Source organism: Alligator sinensis, unplaced genomic scaffold, assembly GCF_000455745.1.
Source record: "Alligator sinensis unplaced genomic scaffold, ASM45574v1 scaffold862_1, whole genome shotgun sequence".
Taxonomy (NCBI): Eukaryota; Metazoa; Chordata; order Crocodylia; family Alligatoridae; genus Alligator; species Alligator sinensis.
The window spans coordinates 287454-295996 of record NW_005842066.1 but is presented as its reverse complement, the minus strand read 5'-3'; the positions used below and the strand labels follow the sequence as shown (position 1 = coordinate 295996).

General features: G+C 39.6%; 1 protein-coding gene across 7 annotated transcripts in view; it reads left to right on the top strand.

Moving 5' to 3' along the window:
* IPO11 (importin 11) overlaps positions 1 to 8543 on the top strand; it is a 317498-nt gene that overhangs the window by 268077 nt on the left and 40878 nt on the right. The gene's annotated exons all lie outside the window — the stretch shown is intronic.

Sequence of the window (8543 nt, the reverse complement as noted above, 5' to 3'; positions counted from 1 at the left end):
AAAAAAGAAAAGCCCCCACTCACCAGTTGCTATCAGGCAGGGGTGCGATCCCCACTGCCTCACGCTGCATGGGGGGGCTCTGCCATGAGCCCCCAGGGGCCTCAACGGCCACTGCAGCAGCCGGTGAGTGTGGGGCTTTGTTCTTTAAAAAAAGGGGGGGGAAGAGCCCCCCATACAGTGGGGGGCAGCAGGGATCACCTCCACACCTGGCAGCAGTTGGTGAGTGCAGGGCTTTTTTTTTTGTTTTTTGTTTTTTGTTTTTTAAGAGCTGGGAGACTGGGGCTGGGTGGGTAGCCATTGACGGGGCTGGGAGAGCAGGCAAGTGATGGGGCCTGTTTGATTCACAGATTTGGCTGATTTGGCAGCGGCCGAATCTCCAAATCAGAATTGGCCAAATTGATTTGGGACAGTGATTCGAGTCACCAGATCGAATCAATGTCCCCCGAATCAGCTAAATCCGAATCTGAAACGAATACTAGCCACTTTGTACAGGCCTATCACAAAGCACATTGTTGTACAGAAACAGCGCTCTTCAGCCATCATTTCTTTATTTCATTGATGTTAGTAGTCTATTACATTTACTTTTTTCTTTACAGGAATACATTTTGATATGACACACAATGATTTTAGTTACTCAGTGTATTTTTGGCACAGCTGATCAAAATGTAAGGAGTAAAGATAAGTGATAAAATGATTGCAGCTTTTGACGTTGTGTAGTCAATTCTTTTAAAGATCTTGTGAAGGTTCAGTGATCAGTATGGGTTTTCAGCTTGACAGCTAATAAAATTATATAGACAAGCTGTCCAAGCAAATAATGTTTCTGTGTCTATCCATTTATTTGTATTTTACTCAAATATAATCCATGCTTTCCAAAACTAATACTTCCTTTAGGTAATGGAGTTATTCCTATTGATCCTTAGACTGTATACATTAAAGTTAATATTACCCTTTTTGCTATTTTGAATGTATTATTGTAAAGTAGTTATAAATTGAGAACCATCTGTGCAGTTGCAGTACATACTGTTTTATTCTTTTTTTTCCTTTTTTGCTAAAAGAGATGACATTCATGTTTGTTATTTAATTTGAGACATGCCTGATGCATAATTTAGGAGTTTGGGAATGTGTCAAATTTTCATTAGTGCTTTTCATGCATAGTAATAGAATAGGACTTCAGAACACCAAATTAAAATGTAAAGTTTCATTATGGCTGGAGGCAGTGGTGTTTGAAAACAGGTTTTAATCAATGATTTTTTTAAGTCTGTCCTGTATAATAATTGAGAATAAGGGCTGCAAGGATGCTTAATTGGTAGCAAACACATAAATAAGTGATATTGTCAGATACTGGAAACATTAAATTGAAATTACCCTCTTAAATCTTCTCATGTTATTCTGTTCCTCTTCTAGTGAATTTATCAATTTGTACATTTTGCTCTTTCTACGTCTCATCTTTTGATGTGAAGCCAACACACACAAGGTTGCTGCTTTCTTCCTGTACCTAGTGTGTTTAATTTACTAAAAAGATTTTTTTACTATAGCTTTAAAAAAGGTCATCAGGTATAAGACCTCAAGAGGCGTTGCCACTATGTCCTGAACTGCCTCTGAACCCAGATAACTCCACTGGTAGGGAGCTCATCCACACACAGGAAATTGCTCATCTCCAAGTTTTTTCATTCTTGTCATTATTTCTAATATTTTCAGGTGCTAACAATGAACAAAGCATAATAGGAACTGTTAAACTTTAACAGTTCAGATATTATCAAGGAAAAAATATGTATACATTGTTATCAAAACAAAATTAAAGTAATTTATAAAATAAATTTATTTTATATAAATAAATAAATAATATTTAAATTTAATATTTAAAGAATGGTTAGGTTGTTAAGTACTGTCAATTGTAACCTTATTTTACAGTGTCTTAGAATGAGAACAATAGTCCCTCCCTTTGCCCCCATAGTTTAATGCATAAATTATAGCTACAGTTTTTAAAACAGGTGTGGCGTTTTCAGCACAATCTGTGTGTTACATTTTTGGCAAGGGATAGACTTATTTTTAAAAGACATGTCAGTAAGTCCTGAAATCTTCTACACCAGGGGCAGGCAAAATACATCCCGCGGGCTGCATCCGTCCGACCAGGCCATTCTATCCGACCTGCGGAGCTCCTAAAAAATTTAGTAAATTAATATTTATTTGTCCCTGCTCCCTGTCAAAGCTGGCTGGAGCCAGGGGCAGTAGGACCCAGAAGGAGCCCTAAGCAGGCTTGCAGGCTTGAGCAGCCCAGCCCTGCCCACCCCCAGCCAGTTCCCTGCTTTCCTGCCACCACCCTGCTTCAGCACCAAGTGGCTGTGGCTCCCAGCTGCATTCTCGGACTGCAGAGCACTGGACTGCGCTGGTAAGGGTGTGTATGTGTGTGCACGTGTGTGTCAGCGGACACAGGGGCAAAGTATGTGCATTGTCTGCAGGCACAGGGCAGTGTGTGTGTGTGTGTGTTCATAGAGTGAGTCCCACACACACACACCCCTCCATCCACATGCACCTATGCCTCCCCTTGCACTGCCATACTACAAACCCCAGCCACCCTCCCTCCATACCCACCCGTACCCCACAGCCCCCACAAACCTATAACCACCCGCACAATATACAAGAATAAGATTTAATTTTATGCTATTGCACAGTCACCTCTGCGTACACTACACAAATGTATGTAAATCAGGACAACAATATTTTTTGAAATCAAGTTAATTAATGTTGTAGATGTTCACTTTTTAGAATATAATTTGGTATTTTTCTGGTTCTGAGAAAACCAGAAAAACTTTCCCTTGCTGAAAGGAGTACTTCTGGGGGCAAAGGGAGGGACTTCTGGTGGCAAAGGTCAGGGGCTAGGAGATGGGACTTCTGGTCACAAGATGGTGACCAGGGGTGGGGCACCTGCCAAGGGGCAGGGCTACCCATGTGGCCCTTGACAGCTTGCCAAAACTCGGTAAGCTGCCCTCCGCCCGAAATAATTGCCCGCCCCTGTTCTACACAAGCACATCATTGAAAGAAGAGTTTTCATAATCATATTATCAAAATCAAAGCTAGTTAACAAATTGTATTGTTCTCCAAGCTAACCTTATTTGACTCAGATAAAGTTACCAAGAACTTTTCCTTCCCCTCTCTCCCATTTATTTTAAATGTTCCTGCAGGACAACAGTCCCAAATTTTCTTAATTTAAGCAGCAACATGTATATGAAATGTGAATATATTAGAAATTTAAAAAATCAATTTAATCTCTTCTAAACTCCTAGATTATACTCTTAATGTTTTAAAAAGTGAGTAATTTACTTAGCTTTGGTTGCTTGAGCCAAGAGTGTAAATGTATTTTTTCTGCCTCAGCACCTTTCCTAATCACTGAAAAGCATTTTTTAAGAAAAGTAGTACTGTTATGGGAAAGCCATGATAAAATGAGGGGGAAAATACCTCTGTGCAAGGTTCTGAAACAAAGATTACCCAAAAGATTTTTTCATATGCTTGATCCTAATATTTGTCATCCTTTTACACTTTCTTTTTGTTTAGGATTACTTTAATATTTTAATATTCCCTTAATTGCCACTATAATTTCACATTTCTTACAAAATTTTCACGGTACTACTATGTGGATTGGCATGATTTGTTTTATCTAGCGATATTTAATAAATTTTCTTTGTTGCCTTTTTCCATCTAATACTCTTAGCAGTAGTGTTTGCACACTTCACCAATAGCTTTTGTTTTCCTTTCTTCTAGTTACATTGTTGTTATACTGATTAGGCAACCATATTTCTGGTTATTAGTATGTATTTCTAAATCATTTACTTTGCATTTGGATGTTAAACTGTTCCATTTAAACAGCTAGGTTTCTGAAAGCTTAAAGTCTGTAAACACTTTATGGAAATGTTGCAGTCAGAGGATTTTCTGCATCACTAATCAAATATTCCCTTGTGTACACAGAATTTATACAGCAAAAGTTTGCTCTCCTATCCTTTTAGCAGAAAAATACCTATGTCTTCAATTAAATCATTTTACTGTACCTATATAATGTAGATATTTTAAAATTGATGATTTAATGTTTAAGCTTTATACCCTATCTTGTGACAGATTTAGATCTATGACAATCTGAACTCTAAGAATACTTGTGTAAAATAAGACCAAATAATTATGTTAATTTTAATATTATGGGGACTTTTCAGTTCAAAACACATTCAAAAGCACATAGTACATTGTTCATAAGTAATAGGTTAAATTCTCTAGTCCCCCAAGTTAACTTTTCACTTCTTAGGCAACATAAAATGAATTTAACTTGGTGTGAGGCAATTCACTCGACAATTTTACCACCTCTATCTCATATTCCCCTAAGAGTTCCCCATACTACATAGATCTTCAACACTGAAATTGGATAGGAGATCAGACCCCAACAAAAGAAATGGCAGTAGGACATTGAGGATATTGAGCGAGAAAATTGGATCCAGGCTCCACTGTGTCTGACCTTCCACTGGTGTCCATTGAAAAATGGTTTTGCTGTTTTAATTCCTAATAGGCCTAACAGCTGGGGACATCAGAGTCTAAACTCACTCCTTATGGGCATTCTCCAGTATATCAGCTGTAGAGAATGAGAGCTGACCCGTCATTGTTTCTTCTCGAATGAAAACTGCAGTTACTGTGCATTCTTGTTAAGGGAGCAGTAACTTGTTAGATGGTTTAAAGGTGTAATATAAATTCAACTTTGTTTCAGAACTGTCAGTCTTAAATATTTCATTTTTAAATTCATTACTATCTCAATCTTGGTGAAAAATAGTAATTTTAAAAAAAATCATGAAATGCTAGTGTGCTTACAGAAATGTCTGTCCTCTGTTAACTTAGCATTTGCGCTGAAGTCCCAGACAATTGAGTAAAATTACAGTAACATAGTTTTCTTTTACAAGTGAAATCCTAAAAATCTAAATTTCATTGGATAGGCAAACAGAAAACAACCCTACCATTGTAAGTAATGTAGATTGAGTGTTGTCACAGATTGTTACGGATCTACATTTGCAGCAGTGTTGGCCGCTACCGGCGGTATATAATGGACCTTAATGCATTCACACAGCAGAACTGGACTTTCTAGTATAGCAGTTTCCAAACTGTGGATCGCGATCCCAAATGGGGTTGCAACATCAGCAAATGGGGTCACGGGGGTGGAGGGCTGTGGGTTAGGAGTGTGAGGGGCCATGCTGAGGAAATGGGGCTATAAATAGAGTCATACTGGGGAAAAGTTTGGGAAGCAGCGTTCTAATACTAAATAGCACTGAGTGGGAGTGAGATGGCATGTGAGGCAGATTATAGATATTATGTCTGGGAATCCCAAAAGCCATGAGATAGACCTACTGGCGAAGGAAGTATTTACAAGTGTCATAAAAAGATTCATAATTTAAGCAATAAATGTACATTTTTTTCAAAAGTATGTTGGGGAGTAAGCAGTTTAAATGGAGTATCACTCCCCTGTTTCAACTGAAATTACAAAAAGAAATCCAGAATTAGACACTTGACATTGAAAATGTCACACCAATTTATTTGTCCAAGTTGCAAACAACTGAAAACAGGATGAAAAGTGAAGAGCAAGCTTAGCAATTTATAGAGTAATAATAAAAAAAAAAAAAAGTAGTGCTGGTAGGGGCCTAAGGAGGCCATCCTGTCAACCCCCAGCTCAAATCAGGATCATCCCTATCTAAGACATCGTAGACAAGGGTTTGTCTAGCCTATTCTTAAAACTGCACAGAATGCCAGGCAAAGTGCCCAAGAATGTCAAAAACACCTTAATTTGTCACAGGTAAAGCAGGGGAGCAAGGGCATTGTCAGTATCCTGCCACTACAAGGACAGGAAGTAGTTTGTTAATATGATTGAGATATCTAGAGATGATGAAGAAACCTCCCTATAGAGGAGGGCAAAATCCCCCAAAGTTGATTCTGAACTCACTGGGTGTATTGACACATTCATTAATACGCCGTAGTTACGGCGCATTTAGTTTAGTACTTCCTTAATGAAGTACCACTGGCACACAGTTATTTAGTTACGATTACTACGCATTAGCCTTATAACACTGCACAGTAGGCTATTAGCACAGTTTTTAACCGCCACACTACTGTGCAGTGTTATTAAGCTAATGCACAGTAAGTGTCTCATGTAGACGCACGCACTGTGAGATAAAATTCCTTCCTGATCCCCAGTGTCATAATGAGTCTGACCGTGAGTGGAGGAGCACGATCCTCTAACCATAAGTCCCGATGGGATCAGCTTACCCCAGTCAAAATTCCCAGCCCAGGCTGCAGATAACACACAGTACTTCTGAGTAAGGAAGAAAAAAGCCCTGACACCAGGTAGTAACAAGAGGGGGGAAAAATTCCTTCCTGGCCCCATTTGGCAATCAGTAAAGCCCAGGAGCATGGAAAAGCCAAATATCCTACAATCTGCACTGTAGCTTGTGGATTGCAAACATAACTCCACACGTTATACACCATAACTGAAGAGCCAGAGCTTCCCTTTCTGTTGTTTTATGTTCTCGTGCTGCAGACCCGTGCCAGTTTCCATCTGTTCTGAACTGCAGAGCTCTTCTCATGATGTGTGTGTTTAGGTGATGTCTACAGGGTTACCATATTTCCAGGATCAAAAAAGAGGACATTTGTGGGTGGGGAGGGGGTTGGGAGCCAGCAGGGGTGGGGGGAGAGGAGGGGGAAGGTTGTATGACTGGAGGGGGGCAGTAATATGCCTCTGTCCTGCTGGTGCCCCTCACTCTCAACCTGCAGCTCCTGTTCCCCCCCCCCCCCGCCCACTCTTGCCAGTGCCCCTCACTCCCAACCCACAGTCTCCTGGCCCCCCAGCCTTGCTGCCCACACAGTTCCTGTGTGTGTGCATGCACGCGCGTGTGCGCGCACACACACACTTGCTGTATGCACAGCACATGACGCCCAATAGCTAGTCAACTTGCCTAGTGCTCCGAGTCCCAAGCTGCTAGTGCCTGGGAAAGCAGAGAAAGAGCAAAAACCTGGACATTTGCTCCCATTTTAAAAACCCAGCTGGACATGAGAACAGGGGGCCAAAAAAGAGAACATGTCCAGGAAAACCGGGACATATGGTAACCCTAAATGTGTGTTGGGGAGGGTCTCCTTTCCCAGGCAGTCTGTTCTACTGCCTCGGTGTTCTAACAGCGACGAAGCTTTTGCTCATATACAATCTAAATCTACTTATATAATTTTTATAATTTAGGTTATTGCTGCTACCATTATATTGAGTACCATAATTTCCCAAAACTATGTATTCTATGAAACATGAAGTCTATGAACTATGAAGTCTATAAAACTTATCACAGAAGGTGTTTGTCACTCCACACTTTATTGTTCTTAGACATTATACAACATTTTGGTCTGTTTGGATGCCTATAGGCTGCTGGTTCATGTTCTAATCAGAACAAGTTGAAGCTTACAGAATTAATCAAGTCTGCTCCACATTCTAATTCTAATGTCTCCAGCATCACCTCACTATCACATGTATTAAGGCCCCCTCCCACCCCCACAACATACACACATTTTAAAACGGCCGTGGGGGTACTTAAACTTTAGTTAAAGCCCCCCGTGGCCATTTTAAAATGCAGGGGGGCTTAATACATGTGACGGTAAGCCATTTTAATTAGAGCGTCTGTCGGGCAAGCATTCTAATTAAAATGGCACCTCCCCGTCCCCGAGCACGTGTATAGGCACCCTGTCGGATTGTGATTAGTTTAAACTAGCCTGCTTGATCCTCTCTGAGCTGGAGAATCATTTGTTTCTTGCTACATTCCAGAATGCTATTGTATATGATTTTTTCCCAGGCAATGAAGGAATGAGGTTTCTCTGTTTTTATCAAGTTCTCCCTTGTTTTGCAATTTTACTGGGAGGTTTTTTTCCACTGATTAAAATGCCTTCATTCTGTGTTCTGTTTAAAATCATAAGTAAGGTGTAAAGGGCCGTTTCATCATTTTCTTTAATGTTAGTTAGTAGGGCTAAATGTTTTAAAGTTTTTGAGGCTAAGCGTTATAGTCCTGATTATTATCTCTATAGACAGCCCAGTGACCATTTCAAATGGATTAAAAATATGTAAACTATCTTAATTTTTCCAAATATGAAACTTGTTTTTTTCTTTCTCACATCAGTACTATGCCTGATTAAATTGCAGTAGCATAACTTGATTATGAAAAAGCTGTTTAGAGACTGAAAAGCATTCTTCCTTATTTTTAGACTTGAATTATTTAACATAACTGATTATGTATATGTAAAAGTAATTGAAAACATTGCATAACATTTCTAGCTACTGTAAGAACTAAAACTAACTTTTTTAATCAAGTGAGACTTACTGTTCCTGAAGTGGGCTTCCAAACACATCAGGCACAGTAGCAGTAACAGTAACCAATTTAGGTAATACTTGTCCCCTTCACAGACATTACAGCACTTCTGTCTTGTGTTTTAGTTCTTGATATCAACTGATAAATGTGAAACCAAAAGATTGAGAAGCATGACATATG